The 17,156-nt window shown below is 37.7% G+C and overlaps 1 long non-coding RNA gene across 1 annotated transcript; it reads right to left on the reverse strand.

Moving 5' to 3' along the window:
- Positions 1–10,524: 10,524 nt before the first annotated feature.
- Positions 10,525–11,967, reverse strand: LOC117813316. The gene is made up of 3 exons (XR_004631391.1): positions 11,736–11,967; positions 11,161–11,315; positions 10,525–10,599 (listed from the first exon to the last, which is right to left on the reverse strand). It is a non-coding gene; the product is annotated as an uncharacterized LOC117813316 (long non-coding RNA).
- Between the last annotated feature and the right edge of the window lie 5,189 nt (positions 11,968–17,156).

Below are 17,156 nucleotides of genomic sequence, written 5' to 3' on the forward strand. Positions count from 1 at the left end.
TAATCTACAGTGTTTACAATAATTACAATAAGTACAAACCCTTGGATGAGAAGGTGTTTCCAAACATTTGACTGGTAGTGTGTAAAGAAGGTGAAGATGGAAGTCAAAAGAACTAAAACAGCGTGCTAAAAGAAGCTAAAATTGTATGTAGAATTAAGAGGCGCTGCAAAATCTGGTGATAACCCTCTGTGGATATGTCCATTTCACTACTTCTGTCACATGACGCTGAACATGTGATTGAATTTTAATATAAACACACTGATTTCACAACACTAAACACAGATCAGCGTGAGCAGGGGAGCTGCATCAGAGGAGAGGAGCACTTTCTTAAACTCTAACCTCACTGACCACTGAGACTAAACAACAGAGCCCACACCATTTGGTTGACAGATGATGTCAGCGTAGGGGAAGTACAGACACCCCACGAAACAGGATCAGAAGAGGAGTTACTTTGCTGAGCTCAGATACAACAAAACAAACGGACAACAGTAGCAGCATTCTGATCAATACGAAGCAGCAGTTCAGGTGCAGTTTGTCTCATGTCTCAAAACTTGGACAGCATATCCAGTGTCTGTCCAAATTCAACAACTGGTTGTTCAAAGGCTGAGATGGACTTTTAATGTGGCGATACATAACATTTACTTTGACTTTTTCAACCATTTCCTAACTGTTCAACACCAAATAAATTCACAAATTGACCATGAAGAAACGTCAATTGTCCATAATTTCCTGATAGTCAGTCCAACAGAAGAAGAGAAAGAGCTCCAAGTGCTACCTGAAATGCTTCATTGGAAACAGATGCTTTTATTCTGAAATCCAGCAGCATTTTAAAGAAAGTCTTGTTGTGGATGGACTCTGCTCTCTTATATGTTTTAAAGTACTATGCCATATAATAAAGCAGAGCATGTTTAAATCTAGAGACAGAGTACCATGGTATATTCTTGTCCGTACATTAGGGTGTGTCTTAAAATAACTCAGAGTAGATTCATACACTCCTGGACAAACATGTCGTGCACACAAATCCCTCCTCCAGAAACATACATCACAAACCGGATTTACTCCCAAAACAGGAACCCATCATGACAACATCGCTGTTATCAAACTGGATCAATGTCTGAAGAATTAGAATAAAAACAACCTTTCCTGTGAGGATGGTTTCCATATCATTATGTGTGTGATTGCCAGAGACTCCGCTCTCAACATTCCCAGCATTCCCATGTAGCTCTTGACCCCTGACAGCCTTAAATTATTAACATTCCCATATGGGCTTAAACCCCCTGATCGCAGCTCGCAGCTACATTTTTCATGTGTTTTTCATATTACCACAAGAATTGACACAACAGATGAATATCTTATTTCTAAATCAGGGTCTGTGTGTGTTTGTTTTCAGTGAGTCTGCCTGTTTGTCCGTCCTGCACATATCACCATCGTGTACTAAACTTTACTTTTTATTTGGTTTCTTGGAAACTTGCTGCCAAAACACATCCTCCATGTTGTTTTCTCAGAGAGTGTCAGGCCAACAGGGGGCAGAAGTTTGCTTCTCTCAGCAGTGGAAACACAGAGTGGACTTGGTCTCTGCTGCTTTGGCATCCAACACCACTGACAGCACACAGGGCCAACTTCACAATGAGATCCCATTCATCACAATTAATCAGAGGGCCAAACCCATTAACTGTCAGACTGGGGACGAGTTTGTCTCCGTAAGAATGACGGACTGCTCGACTGCTCAGATACATCAGACGGTCTGGGGTAAGAAACAGAGTGTTCGTTTCAGATCTGGGCTCTGCTCTGGTGGGTTTTGAAGTTAAGACTGAGCCTGAACTGTATTCATCTCTACCACAGTCATACGTCTGTGTGGTTTCTTTGGAGGTATGACACTAGGAACCTCTCATGTTGAAATGTTTCTACTCTTTGAACTTAACCTTTGGAGAAAAAACTTTACAAACTTTAAAAGTCCAAATATTTCTAGAACAAACCTTTAGCTATTAAAGGTTTAAATCCTTTGTTGTTTAAACATCTTTAGTTTTTGAACTAAAGGGCCAAAGAATTGCACGTCTTTGAAGTGGCAATATTTTAAAGTTATATTGAACTGAAACTTCTGGGCTGAGATTTTAGGATCATTTAAAGGTGCAGGTGTAGTGGCAGCGGCATTTAGCAGAACAGACTTAGTAGAAATTAGTTACAATATTCACAAGTATGTTTAAATTAATGTTGAATCACCTAATTTTGTTTCTGTTCACTTAGAAAGAGTCTTTTATATCTAGCACTGGGTCCCCTTCCATAAGGGGCTCCCATCCTGCACTGCCATGTTTCTACAGCAGCACAGAGCGGACAAACCAGTAACACGTGTGGGTGTTTGGGCGAAATGTATTAATCGGAAGACGAAGAAGAGAACAATGGTCTTTGTGTTCAAAAGAACTAATACTGATAGAGGTTTTTGAAAAACCTTGACAAATGGAGTATCATACTTAATGCATCATAGGAGCCTCTTTCCTCAAAGGCCACCATCACTTCTACGACAGGAGGGGTGAGCAGGGGAGCGTTTACATCCAGAACCCGACCACTCGATAACCCTGAATCTTTCTACACACTGAACCTTTAATCTAAGAATACTCATTCATCTTAAACTTAATATGCAGGAAACCTCCAGTGTTGATATATTTTACATTTGAACATAAACTTTGGAAATATGACATTAATAAACACTCCATGATCAAACATTTATACACTGTGATGATTTCATTTTGAGTTAGATAAACTAACCCTTACACATATTAAGAATTTAAGATGTTTGATTTTCATTCATTTTAAACTTCACTTATAGAGATGAGACACTCAAACCTTTGATGTGGACACATTATTAAATCGGGACATCATTTATTAATTGAAATAAATCCTCAATAAATCGTATTAAACCTTGATTTTAGATATATCTTAAGTTTCTGAACCAAACCTTAAAGAGATCAATTATTGGAATACTTAAATGTTTGAATATTTCTGAAATTTCCTCCAGAGATAAAACACTCAAACATTGGATGTAAATGTTAAACTGTTGGAGATTAAATATCTCAAGATTTTTAACTATAGCTGTAGAAATGAAGTATTGATGCTGAGTCAGCAGAAACCTGTGATATATTGGATATTGATATGTTTTGAACATGAACAAGGAGGAGAGATGCAGGAAACATTTCATTTTAAAGTATTTCTGAATGTGGAACTCAACTGATGTTAGAAATGTTTTAATATTTATACATTTCCAAAGTCGAGTTTAGTTTCAGAGAAAAGATGTTTAAACTTTAGTTGTTGAAATATCTTTATTTTTTAAAGAAAGACATAAAGAAATGGAGACCTTTAAAGTTAACCCAGAGGGACAAGACGCTTGAAACAGTCCATGTTTAAATATTTCTACACTTTTTATTCATCCTTTAAAAATAGACGCTGCAAACGTTACAGTTGAAATATTTCCAAACTCGACCTTCAGGTACCAGAAACTAGAAACATGAATTGATGAAATATTCTACATTTTGACCCAAACTGGATTTTTGTTTTTACTACATTTGAAATTGTTCACCCTTCACTGCACAAGAAATCTCAGTCATAGTTCTGCACTGTGATGGATCCATTTAACTGTAAATAAATGTGAATAAATACAAAAATTAGCTCCATCTCCAGCTGCAATACTGAAGCTAACATTTTGAGGACAATAAGCTAATATCGTAACAGAGTATTTAGTAGAGCTAGTACTGCAGAATGAGTTTGGATTAGAAGTGTAAGAGCATTTTACTCCAAACTGTTGCTTGGGGTCAGTTTTCACTGCAGGAGTATTTAGACAGGTAAATATATATATATAAATATATGCTACAAAAGCTGTGAATACTTCTTCCCCTGCTGCCTCGCTCCATATAAAACACATTTGACTTTAAAGCATGTGAGCGTATTTATAGTAAACCCTTTATTTACTTTTTACCTTGTAAAGCAGTTTGGCCAACACTGGTTGTTTTTAAATGTGCTATATAAATAAAGTTGACTTGACTTGACTTGACTTTATGAGCTGAAGTGCAGGGTTGTTTCTTCACATGTTTCAGAACTAGCATTGTAGTTATTCTCAAACAAACACATTTTACAGACAGATCCATTGAATACCCTGCAGGTTACTGATCATTCTTCATAGGGTTTAAATATGAGTTGATCTCAGTCAAAAGGCTGCAGATAACAGTCTGAGAGGAGAAGTCAAACGTAAACATTTCGGTCAGGTTTGAAAGGACGTCTGTAACATGTCTGATTGACCCAACTTCAAACCCTCAAAGTCCTCCTCAAACAAAAGTAAACCTCTCTTTTTTCTTCTCTTTCTCTTTCCCTCACTTTTCCCCCGCTCCACAACAAACAGCACGTAATGATTTTGGGTATCTGGTAGATCAAGCGGGGGTTTTGCCGGCAGCTGTGTGGCAGTTGCGGGGTTGCCAAACCAAACACAGGGGGGCTCCTGGAGTCACCTCTGCCCAAACATACACCTAATCCTCCCAGCAGCGGATCGCAGCTCTCCAACGCACAAGACAGTTTAAAAATAGAGGAGGGGGGACAAAGGTCAGATCCACAGAGGGATTTAAGGCCTTATCATTATCACGGAACAGCAGAGCCGAGCTGCAGCCCTGAGAAAGAAAGTGCCTCTGTCTGTGCAGAGCTGCAGGCAGCACACCAGGCCTCTGCAGGAACTACTGCAAGGACACAAATACACAGATACACAGATTACATGAACACCTCTCAGTGTGTTAAAGGAAAATCGACTTTAGAGGAACAAGCTGTCGTTAGCGGACTCAATAAATTACAGAGATATTTGTATACACTTCAGGAATGTGCCATTTCCCTTCATTAATCCCTTTATTCACGAAATGTCTGTATGTAGAAAACCCTTTTTGAAAATGATCAACATGGCTCTAAAGCTGTTACGTGTGAGTTCAGCTGAAATTCACTCCCTTACATGTGACATACTGTAGTTCATCAGCTGTTAGATAAACAAATACAAACTTGTACTTGATATGAATGTATTCTTTCTTTTCCTGATTAGATTTCATATAAATGATATCTGTCTGTATCATGACTTTATGTTTGTTTTATGGAGGAAAAAATGGCACCTGAAAGTGAAATTAGCCTATTACATGTTCCACCCAGACTGTCCTTTACAATATATTTGTGTGTCTTTATGATAAGAGACAAAAGGAAAGACATTCTTGAAAACCTTCCTAGGTACATTTGGACCAAGAGTTCTGGGGTCTTTTAGCCCCCAGAACTACTTTCCCCTGAACTAAAAGGTTCCTGTGCCCCCATTGTTGTCTGCGTTTCGATCGCAGGCTGAAGTCCCGGGTTGATTGTGTAAATCAGGCCAGTGATGTATAGAGAAAAAAAAGTAAAGGCACTACACCACCAGACCAGTAGAGGGCAGTAAAACAAAGAGGAAGGCCATTCATCACAGATGACACCATAGAAGCAGACGGACAGGCAGGTATCATTATGAGCAACACAACAGTTAGCCTGTTAGCATGAAGAGACTCAGCTGGTCTGTTTTAGATGGTGCTATATTTCATCACAGATGGATTCACTGAATCAACACGTGAGAGGAGATAAGCGCGAGTAGCAAAGACGTTTCAACACGGCTTTAAAATCCTTTTGGACTCAAAAAGCCGTGATCGCAGAGATCGGCCGGTGTTTTGGTTTAAACAGCGACCCTGTTAACTGGAGACTTTCCGCCGGATGCATCCCTCATAAACGTCTTTAGACGATCATTAAATATATGATGAGGATATTTTGAAATCTTAATAAAAACTAAACTAGTTTGCATTCCCAGGAACTCCCTCTGTGTTTCAACAGCTGTGTAAACTCCACAAACACTGACACCTTCAGCTGAAGGTCTCCAGTTTACAGGGTCACCTTTAAAACCATAACACCGGGAGAGACACATTCACAGTGGACTGAGAGAAGACTACTGTTACAAGCTGCTAAATCAAGAGAATCACAGCTTCTTCTTTTGAAAAGTACACACACATACAAAAAAGATAGAACAAATAAAAACTAATGAAAGAAAGAGAAATCAAGTCCATCACAGATGTGTGTGATGTTATTGTGGACGGAGGGAGGAATAAAAACACTGAGGTTAATCTACCAATCAGACACGTTCAGCATTGCAGTCCCTGCTCCCCGAAAGTCCCAGGACCTTTGAAAAGTACTACCCCCCTAGCAGGGGCTTCTTAGGGGGGAGATTATCTACCCCTGAAATAAATTTAGACCCTGGGTCCATCGGTCGAAACGCACGTAGTTCAGGGGTAAAGTTCCTCCAGTTGAAAAACGCCTTCTGATTCTGGTTCTTGAGATTTCACTTTGTAAACATAAACATCATTGAAAAGCTTCAGTATTACAAAGTCTGCATATGTGCAAAGTCTAAAAACAGATACATTTCTCAGTTAAAGCTCCTGTGAGGAACTTTCAGCTTGTGTTGATTTTTGGCATCCCCTCTGGACAAAGTGATACCTCTCACATCTTATCTGATTTTGTCCTGCACATTTGCCATGACATATTTTGACAAAAAGTCTCAGCCTACTTTCCTATGTATCACTCACTGTCAGAGGCGCTGCTTATCAACAGACAAGCCTAAAAACTGTTTGGGGGCTCCAGGCCAGTAGGGGGCCCACGATGGCTGACAAACTTGAATTCACAGTAGTGGCAAAAAATGTGCCAAATTTGCAATGTCTGTTGGAAACCTCTTTAGGGGCAGCACTCACTCTCTGTGCACTACGAAGTGAGGCATGCAAACGTTTCTCAATGAAAAATACAGAGAGATGAAAAAAGAGGAGAAGTGAAAGGAGGTGGAGCAGATAATGATGATAGATAAAACAATAAAGGACTGCATGCTGTTTGTCTAGCCGTTTGGAGACACTTGGATAACACAGCTCCTGCTAGCATACATCATGGTGTTTCTTCTCTGACAGCTAACATCAGTTTTCTCAGCTGGTGGAGCAGCGTGCGTCCAGATCTGCGGGCCCTGACTGGGCAGAGAGTTCACATATACATAATACCAGTCCACTTGGTCTGTGGAAAGAAACATGTTTACATTTTCTGACTGTTCTGCTGGTGTTAGATTATTTATAACACAATACCGCTGAATGCTGGTCAGAGGGGCCCCAACAGACTCCAGACTCACCACTGTTCATCGTGAGTGCTTGTTGTGGAAGAAGTCATTAACGGTGAAAAGCTACTCACAGGAGCTTTAATTTGGTTTTGAGTCTGAACTACATTTATTTAAAGTGTAGTGAACATGTGTGGGACCTTAAAGAGATCAGACTCATCGAATGTGTATGTGTGTGAGTACTTCATGTAACACTCTCTAACAGTAGCACTTGAGTCCTGATGGAGGGCACTTTCGCCGTTCATTTAGGAGTAGAAGGATCCGGCAGCCACAAGGGGTCAAGTAATGAGTTCTGTCCATAAAAGGTCTACTTCAATGTGGTCTCTGCTCTGGACTTTTATCACTCTGTGTTGGTATTATTATTATTATTATTATTATTATTATTATTATTATTACATATTTATCATTTTATTTTGGATGGCATAAAAAGAGCTTGAAGAAATATGTATATTCCATAAAGACTTCAAAAGGACACTGAAAATCAGAGATACATTATTTCTTTGCAGTAGAGCATTTAGGATGAGGAGAGGAGTGTTGAGAAGCAGCCTCTGAATCAGAAGAAGAGAAGACTTCTAACTTCTGCTGGATCAAATAAATAAAAGATCATCTTCAAGTATTAAACTTTGTAAGAGAGCTCTTTTGTTTATTTGATGATTTTTTGTCCTAAAGAAAAAAAGTTCCTTAATGACGCAATCTAGGAACTTCCATCTTCATCTTTTTAAATGCAGCTTTAAAATGTTTTTCTTTCAGGCCAGAGAGTGCTGCGTAGTAACCTTTCAGGACCTTTAGAATTTAAAAATCAAGTGAAACTGTATAGCGGGGGGAAAAAAGAATGTAGGTGAGGTTATGATGCTTTGAAAAGGTAATTTCCCCTACATCAATCAGAGTCTCTCCCTCTGATGACAGTGAAATCCCACACAGCTCTCTTGCAGTGACGCTGCAGCATGAAAACCTGTAAGAGCAGCTTTTTGATTAAAATTGTCTGGTTTTATAACCCACTCTGCTCAACTGACCACAATGACGTTAAATCAAAAACCTATCGACATGCAGTCCTCTCTCTGTATTTTAATAAAACGTTGGGCAGAGCAGTGCTAATTCTGAAGGGCTTTAACTTCCCCATGAGCAGTTAGCAGCCTCTTTATTATCACCTTGTTGTAGCTTAGTGTGTATACATGCTCTGTATACAAAGTTATTACAGACATGAAAGACCTTAAGCCCTCTGAGGGAAGAAGGGTGTTCAGAGGCTTGATAAAAAAAGTCTCCGTTATTTCAGGGGGAGTGGAGGGCATTATTGTTAGCTTTTGGCCGCAAAGCTGAAAGTCAGAGATGCTTTAAAAGAAAAACTCCAAAGCTGACCTTTAGGCCGCAATCAAAAACAGACGGGCTGTAAGAGAAATGGCGGAAGTGAGATGGAGAGGATGATGGGAGGAGAAGAAAAGGCAAAAATTGTGTTTCTGGAGGAGGAACATAGTGAGGTTTGTGCTGAGACACAGTCAGGTGATCAGGAAGACATTTTTTATCTCCATAACAAAGTTTATATTTCTTCTGAATAATTACCTCAAATTATAATTTAACTGAAAACTCTAAAGTGAAGTGATGTTCATTTTCAGTACTGAAGCTTTCCTTAAAGTTCAAATATACTCAATAAAGAAGTTATTTTGTTTCACTATACATTTAAAAAATCCAAAGCATGACAGAAATATAAAAGCATGTGTATGGATGAGGTAGCAAAATAAAAGACGGTAAAATACATCTTTTATATTAGTAAAAATAATTAACATATAAATAATGAAAAACACACCAATATAACATGTAAAACCTCCTTACAATTACAAAAATAGCTTCAAATACACCAAATTATGTAAATAATAATAATAATTATAAAAATATCACATATGAACTGGACCTCTGAAGAAAAAACTTTAAATATAATAGCTAGCAGGCCATGAAGTGAAAACAATATTTTGTACTATACAAATCGATTCTTTTCAGAATAAACACCAAAGCTGTTTAAAGCAATTTTCTATCGTGTCTTCAAATCACGTTCACGTTGTTCATCCGGCTCCTGTGTGTGACAGAGACAGAGACCACCGAGGCTCACTTCGTTATAACGGTGTTATTACCGGCTGATCTGGACGGTTTTATTCTTTATTATTTATTATTATTATTATTATTATTATTATTATTATTATTATTATTATTATTATTATTATTATTAACTGTGTTTTATTCCTGTAATGTCACAAACAGTACAGCTGCTGGTAATCTATCAATCATCAATCTATCAATCAGATTTTATTTATAAAGCGCTTTTCAAACAATGACACTGTAACACAAAGTGCTGTAGCTACATAAAAACAACTTAAAATAGATCACAATATATGCAACAACAACAATAATAATAATAATAAAAATAATAATAATAATAATAATAATAATAATAATAATAATAATAATAATAATAACAATAACAATAATAACAATGAAAAATAAAAAAGAAGTTGCTGAACGAACTGAGGAAACGCTCTCATGATATCTTAACGAGGGAACACTGGAGGAAACACAAGATGTTAAAACTCAACACAGGAAATTAAACCTAAATAAAATACATTTCTAAGATAATAAAACACTGAAATATTAAAAAAAATAAAATAAATAAGTACATAAATAAATAAAGTAGAACTATCTATCTACTGAACTAGATAATGAATAAATAAATAAATAAACAAATGAATAAAACTGTTATAAGAATGAATGAAACTCAGTTAAAAGCTAGACTAAAAATGTCGGTCGGTTTGCTTTTAAAAATGTATCTTTTTTTTTTTTTTTTTTAAATGACTCATCATTGCTTTTTATTTATTATGATTCATACATGTTAATAAACTCCAGCCACTTTATGAATCGCACACTCTGTAGGCTACATAAAAGCGACAAAAGTACATATATTTATATTTTTACATATATATATACATCATATATATATATATATAGAACATATACATCATATTTTAAGTCATTTTTTTCAGATTGAGATTCTGCTGTATGGAAATAGTGCCGAGCAAAGTATTGTTGTATTTCCTTTTACAATGATAATAAAGAGCTTCTCCTAAAAGCCGCAGCACCTCACGTGCTCCTCTGCGCTGAGAATCAGAGCAGGACGGGTCCAGAGACCTGAGACCCTGACGCGCTCCTCTGCGCTGAAGACCAGAGCAGGACGGGTCCAGAGACTTGAAACGCTGACGCGCTCCTATGAGGATCAGAACATGAAGGGTCCAGAGACCTGAGACCCGAAACCGCGATGCGCTCCTCTGAGGATCAGAGCAGGACGGGTCCAGAGAGCTGAGACACCAACACGCAGACGATCCTCCTGACGTTTATTCTCTGCTCGTTACACCAAATCAGAGCCTTTCTGATCAAAGTTTCTGAGGAGAGAGTTTATGATTGATCAGAGAAGATCTAAGAGTTCAGGAAACATTTAGAGATTTAATGTTAAAACAGAGTCAGAGGATAAAGAAGGATCGGAGCGGAATTAAAGCTTTCATAACAGACCATAGAATGATTAAAACACGACACTGCTGTTAGACCCTATAATTAAAAAAGGAATACATTTAATTAATAAACCTTCTTTCACAAATCAAACAAGGAAATAAACATTTAGTTCACAAACGTCCGATCAGCTTATTGTAAAAAAGAGGCTATATTTAGGCCTTCTGTCTGCACGTGTTTCTTTTTATTTATAATCTTTATAATAATGTTTTTCTTTCCTTTTTATTTGATTTATTGTCTTTTATTATTAACGTTTTAAATGTTCTTCTTTTAACCTGATTATTGAAATGACTGATGAACCAAACGGTTCACCTTTTTAAAGATAGAAAATAGATCAAATATATTCAGGAATCTTTATTAAAGAAGTAAAAGTTGTATTTTATATAAATCCCTCCTCATACTCAAACAGGCATACATTAGTATAAATTGAGAGAGACCTGGAGCCCGGGAAATCTGTGATGGTGGGATTTTTTCTTTCTTTTCGTCCCCCCTGAGGATGAGGACTGATCCCTCTTATTGTTCCACACTTGAGTCTCTTAGAGAAGAATATTCCGGATGTTCCTCTGAGCGGCTGCAGCTACTTCAGCTCAGCCTGTAGAGATCATCAAAATACACAAATGAAAAACAACAACAGACGAAAACCATGTTTCACTTCTTCTCAAGGGAATAATGAGAAACAGAAAGAAAGGGACTTCCTGTCTGATGAACATAAACTTATATTTGAAATGACACTATTGTTCTCCTACAATCAGCAAATATATAATAATAATAATAATAATAATAATAATAATAATAATAATAATAATAATAATAATAATAATAATAATAATAATAATCAAGTAACTCTGGATCTAATTTAAAATAAATATAATAATAAAAGGAAGCACACACACACACACACACACACACACACACACACACACGGAGAGACATCCTGATGTGTTCTTAAAGTGATAAAACGTTTTAAAAACTAGAAAAGCTGTAAAATGTGATAAGAGTCTCCAGAATCCACCTGAATGCCTCGGACACATGAAGCCTCCGCGGATGAACCTTCTTATGTGTTTGGTTCTCACAGAAACTAGAGGAGAGAGATTACTGTGGAACAACATGAGGGGAGAAGAACGAGGGAGATAAAAAGAGAGAGAAATATCAGCAGTGATCATGTGACAGGAGCCAGAGGAGGAGAGGATGTCACCTGATCTGATGGACAAGGATCCATTTCAGCACACAGACGCCTGTCTCCAGCTGAGGACGCACAGACATGAATCATCCCACTATGTGTGTGTGTGTGTGTGTGTGTGTGTGTGTGTGTGTGTGTGTGTGTGTGTGTGTGTGTGTGTGTGTGTGTGTGTGTGTGTGTGTTACTGCATGTTACTGCATGTTGTCATCTAAAATCAAACATCTAACCTGAAGCTTTCATTGTAATGATTTTTAAAAGCTTGTGTTAGAGGCTCTAAATTCTTGGTGTGTTTGTGTTTTGAAAATATTAAAAATCTCTCATGTCACTATTTCAGACACAGCATTTGAAAGTAATTGGATCATTGTGAGATGGTCTTATTTCAGAATTAAAAGGTGTGTGTATTCACATATATACCAAAAACATAAAAATCGACATTCTTCCAATTTTTACATGTTAAAGATTTGATATTTGAATTGATAATAAACCCACAATACTTCACAGGAGAACACTCAAACTCAGATATTATCCACTATTCTTTTAGAGAGAAAATTGTTCCATGAAAGAGAAACCATGTGCACATTTAAAGATGAGTTTTGATACGTGCTAGAGATAAGGGCGAACCAGGAGAGTTAGTGAAGGTCTGTTGTTTTTAAAGGCAGTCTGCTACTCATACTCCTCTGCAGAAGCACTGACGCTGTATATTATGTGTAAGTCAAGCTCATAGACTAGAATAGATCTTTATTGTCATTGTTGTAAAACAATGAAAAGCAGTTTAGCACCTCTTCTCAATCACAGCACAGAATTTGACATTTCAAATAACACAATATTACAATAGAAATAAAAACAAGGCACACTTAAATGCTAAAATAAATTGATAAAATAAAATAAATTGCACTGTTCATATCATTGATTGTACTGTGTGTCTGAACATATATTTACAAAGTGCAAATACTGCTGTGAAAAGGTTGATGTTGATTTTATTACTCTCCAGACTTCAGACTCAGTTTGTAACTGCTACTTGCTTTGTAGCTTTCCAACAAATTTGCACAATAGCTTGATATCCTAGTTGTATGAATGAACCTCTACTTCAGATACTCTGATGTGTTTTTACTCACTCCCTTTTTTATTTTACTCTTCTGGATCAGACTCTGTCTGAAGAGGTGGAGGTGCGGACCTGAAGCGGGGAGGAGGGTTGAGTTCTGGGAGGTGAGTTGGAGGGAAGGGGGGTCTGTTGGGACATTTACACTACCAGTCAAAAGTTTGGACACACCTTCTCATTCAATGGTTTTTATTTATGTTAATTATTTTCCACATTGTAGATTAATACTGAAGACATCAAAACTATGAAATAATCTGTTTTTTTTTTCATAATCTGGATTACAACAGTAGTCAAATAGGACTATCCATTGTGTACTAACCCTACCTCTGAACAACACAACTGATGGTCTCAAACACATTAAGAAGGCAAGTCATTCTACAAATGAGCTCTTGACAAGGCTCATGTTCATTAGAAACCATTCCAGGAGACCACTTCATGAAGCAGACTGAGAGAATACCAAGAGTGTGCAAAGCTGTCATGAAGGAAAAAGGGGGCTACTTTACAGAATCTAAAATCTAAAACAGATTCTGCTTTGTTTAACACTTTTTGGTTCATTCAATAATTCCATATATGTTCTTTCATAGTTTTGATGTCTTCAGTATTAATCTACAGTGTTTACAATCATTACAATAAATACAAACCCCTGAATGAGTAGGTGTTTCCCAACTTTTCACTGGTAGTGTATGTGGTTGTACAATCAGTTCCTGAATTGTTAAAAGCAAAACCAATAAATAGAATGTTAAAAAGAATATTACATTTTAAATTACATTTGATCTATAATTTTGATGTTTCATTCTCCCTGTCTATTGTGCTTTTTCAGTGTTCAAACATGACATCTCTGTATAATTAAAAGAAATTATTTTGAGTTTAAAATTTGAACCTAAAAGAAGAGTCCAAAATGTGAGATCAATCTTTAAATGTTCAGGCTATCAGACGACGAGGTGCAGCTGCCCCTCTAACATCCTCTGAGCCCGCAGCAGAAATCTCTCTCACAGGAAAAGGACACAAAAGAAAACAATTGAAATGAAGAGATTCAATGAGGTACAGGAGTTAAATTGATGTGAGAGAGAACAGCACCAAACAGGCAGGTAGAGCTTCAGTAGAGTCCTTGTTGTCTTATATAGCAGTGCTCAGGTTCAGCAGACCAATAAGATCTCTCTCTGAAACACTCTCTCACACTCCAGCCCTCCTCGATCTGACAGAGAGGTTTGTGCAGCAGATGTGGGGTCAATGCTGCAGGGCCTTTCATAAGGCCTTGACTGAGCCAAGCTGAAACTTTAAAGCCTCACAGAGGATCCTTTAATATTGTTTAATTAGTCATTGATTAAGAAGAGGATTAGAAATTAATTTCATTCAGCCGGGTCGTCTTAATGAGATTTCTGGACAAATCTCAGAGATTAGCAGACGTGTTTGTCCGTGTGGAAAAAGGCCGCAGGAATCCGTGTGAAAAGCTGCAGCGTACATGTAAAGGGGGAAGAGTTAGTGGAAGTGTGTTTGTGCTTTTTGAGTCACTCACCTTTTTATGTGAGGGGATAAAAAACAAAAGCCAACACAGCTTCAAAAGAGCAGATAATTGAAGACATGCCGGGTCCTTTTAGGGCTGTAATTACAAAACATTTGGGATTTAGCAGCACAATTAAGCTCCATTACAAATTAGGAACCTTGTTTTATAATACTTGTATACAAGTATCCAAAGAAAATACACATATTCAGTTTGTTTTGGAGGTAATGTGTCCTCAAATCTCTCAAGCTATCAGAGCCTTTGTCCCTTCTCAGACCTAGCGTGTCCAAATACAGACAGATTAAGAACACTACCACAGCAGCATGACTGTGCAAAGTGTTGGAGTCTATTATTGAGGCTCACACGTTTCCAACACTTCCATCTTTGTGTGTAAGCCTGAGACGAGGATTTTAAGCTGAGTGGTAGGGGCATGTGGTTGAGGATGGGGTTGGGGGGCAGTCAGCTAATGCTGCATTTAAAGTGTAATCCAGTGATGAAGCATTGTCTCAGGAGCTGCTCAGTAGCTCGGCTAATGACGAGGGAGAGCTGGGGATCAGAGACACTGAACACCCTGAGTCTACGGAGCGTATGTGCAGGATGAAATGAAAGAAAGCAGGATGATGTTGTGATGTGAGAAAACAAAGGATAGAAACAGGAACAGTGGAAAAAGTCAAGGCTTACTTTTTCTCAAAGTATGATATTTTACTGTTTTTGCCTGAAGACAACAACATTACCACAAAGCGCTCCATAGCTGGCTCACTTATTGCAGTCAAAGTCAGGTTAAAAAACTTAAAGTATAAAGTTGTGTCGTGTTTTGGTTAGATTTTGACTTATTTAGAAGTTAAAATGTCAACAAAGTCTACGATTTTTACTTTCATAGTGCCAAATAGAAGGTCCTCTTCTAGTTTGCAGGTATACAATATGGAAGCCCTAAAAGGACATGATTAAATACATTTTATGTTCTCTGTTATCTCGAGATTAAAAGTTAATTTCACTTGTTTTATCAAGATCACGACTTATATTTCTCATGATCTCAAGATAACAAACTTTGTTTTCTTCAGATAATAAGAAAACTGAGAAGATACAATCATGTTCTTTTAGGGCTTCTGTTCTAAAGCACATTTGTACATATGGTAACAAAGTAACTTCAGGCAACAGGTAAGGCCTGTTACTTTAATTATTTATTTATTTATTTATTTTTTCAACAAACATTGTTTCAAAAATGTGTGCCTTATTGAAGAATAAAAATACATTTTATTATGGGACATTTATCTTACAGGTTGAAGATCAAAAACACAAAACGAGCTTCGTTCTCTGAATAAAAAGAGATAAATGATCCCGTTATCACAAAATAAGTCGAGATCTCAAGATCACGGAGAAAATAAAATGTATTTAACCATGTCCTTTTAGGGCTTCGTAATACAAATACTATATTACAACATTTAAATCATGCACAATGAATTAATTTGAAATCCAAATAAACATGTATGAAGGTAACTCCTCATACTGACATATTTGTGTAAATAAACAAAGATGTAAAGTGTAGTATACTGATGTGTTGTCTCTGTGTTATTTTAAACCAAAGAAGACATCACATCTGAATATCTTCTTCATCAACACATTCATTTTAATTCAGAAACACCTTGAAAAAGTAATTCTAGTTTCTTGAGACTGTGTTCAAAAAGTATCCATGCAGTTTTCACACCAGCATAAATGCCTCATCCAGAACTTAACACTCACAACCCAGACAAACATGCTCAGCTGCTAATTCAGCCGGCTTTATGAGGCTTACAGGACCTTTGTCATGCGGATCACAACAGAAAGGTGTTTAGACGCAGAGACGAGATTAGCTGCAACATTTCCACACCTTCCTGCTGCTCCAGAGCAGACAGGCAGCGACACAGTGCTGATCTAAAACAAAGACGCCTCTGTCATGGTGTCCTAACTAATTACACACTGCAACATCTGACTCATTAATGTGTTCATGAGCTATGATGTGGGGCAGCTGTGGCTCAGTGGGTAGAGTCGGTCATCTATCAATTGGAAGGTTGGCGGTTCGATCACAGCTCTGGCAGTCACATGCCGAAGTGTCCTTGAGCAAGACACTGAACCCCAAAATGCTCCCGCTGTTGTTCAGCGGTGTGTGAATGTATATGAATGACATTAGCTAATACTGATGATCCCTTACTATGGCAACCTTTACCATCAGTGAGTGGATGTAGTGTGAATGGGTGAATGTGACGAGTAATGTGAAAGAGCTTTGAGTGCTTTGAAAGACTAGAAAAGCGCTTTATTTACCATTTACCATTTACCATTCATGAGATAAGTGTGGATAGGAGAAGGACATGGTGGTAGGAGTGTAATACGGGACTTCCACCAGATCTGTGTCCAGTCCGTCTCCGATCCGCTGCGGTCCAGCTCCGCAGCATGGAGCAGGACCGCCGGACAGCTGGAGTCATGTGGCCCAGGTTTTCCCGCTGTAACCACTGAATCAAGGATTCTCCTCCTCCTCTCCTCATCCATGTTGTCTTTCTGGTCCTCTGAAAACCTCTGACCTGTTGACTCCAGGCCTGGCTCCGCTCATCATGACTTTGGTTTGTTGTTGTAGTTAAGTGAAATACGATCTGGTGATAACACAGAGTGTTTTATTCTG

This window comes from Notolabrus celidotus, chromosome 5, assembly GCF_009762535.1.
Source record: "Notolabrus celidotus isolate fNotCel1 chromosome 5, fNotCel1.pri, whole genome shotgun sequence".
In the NCBI taxonomy this organism is placed as follows: Eukaryota; Metazoa; Chordata; class Actinopteri; order Labriformes; family Labridae; genus Notolabrus; species Notolabrus celidotus.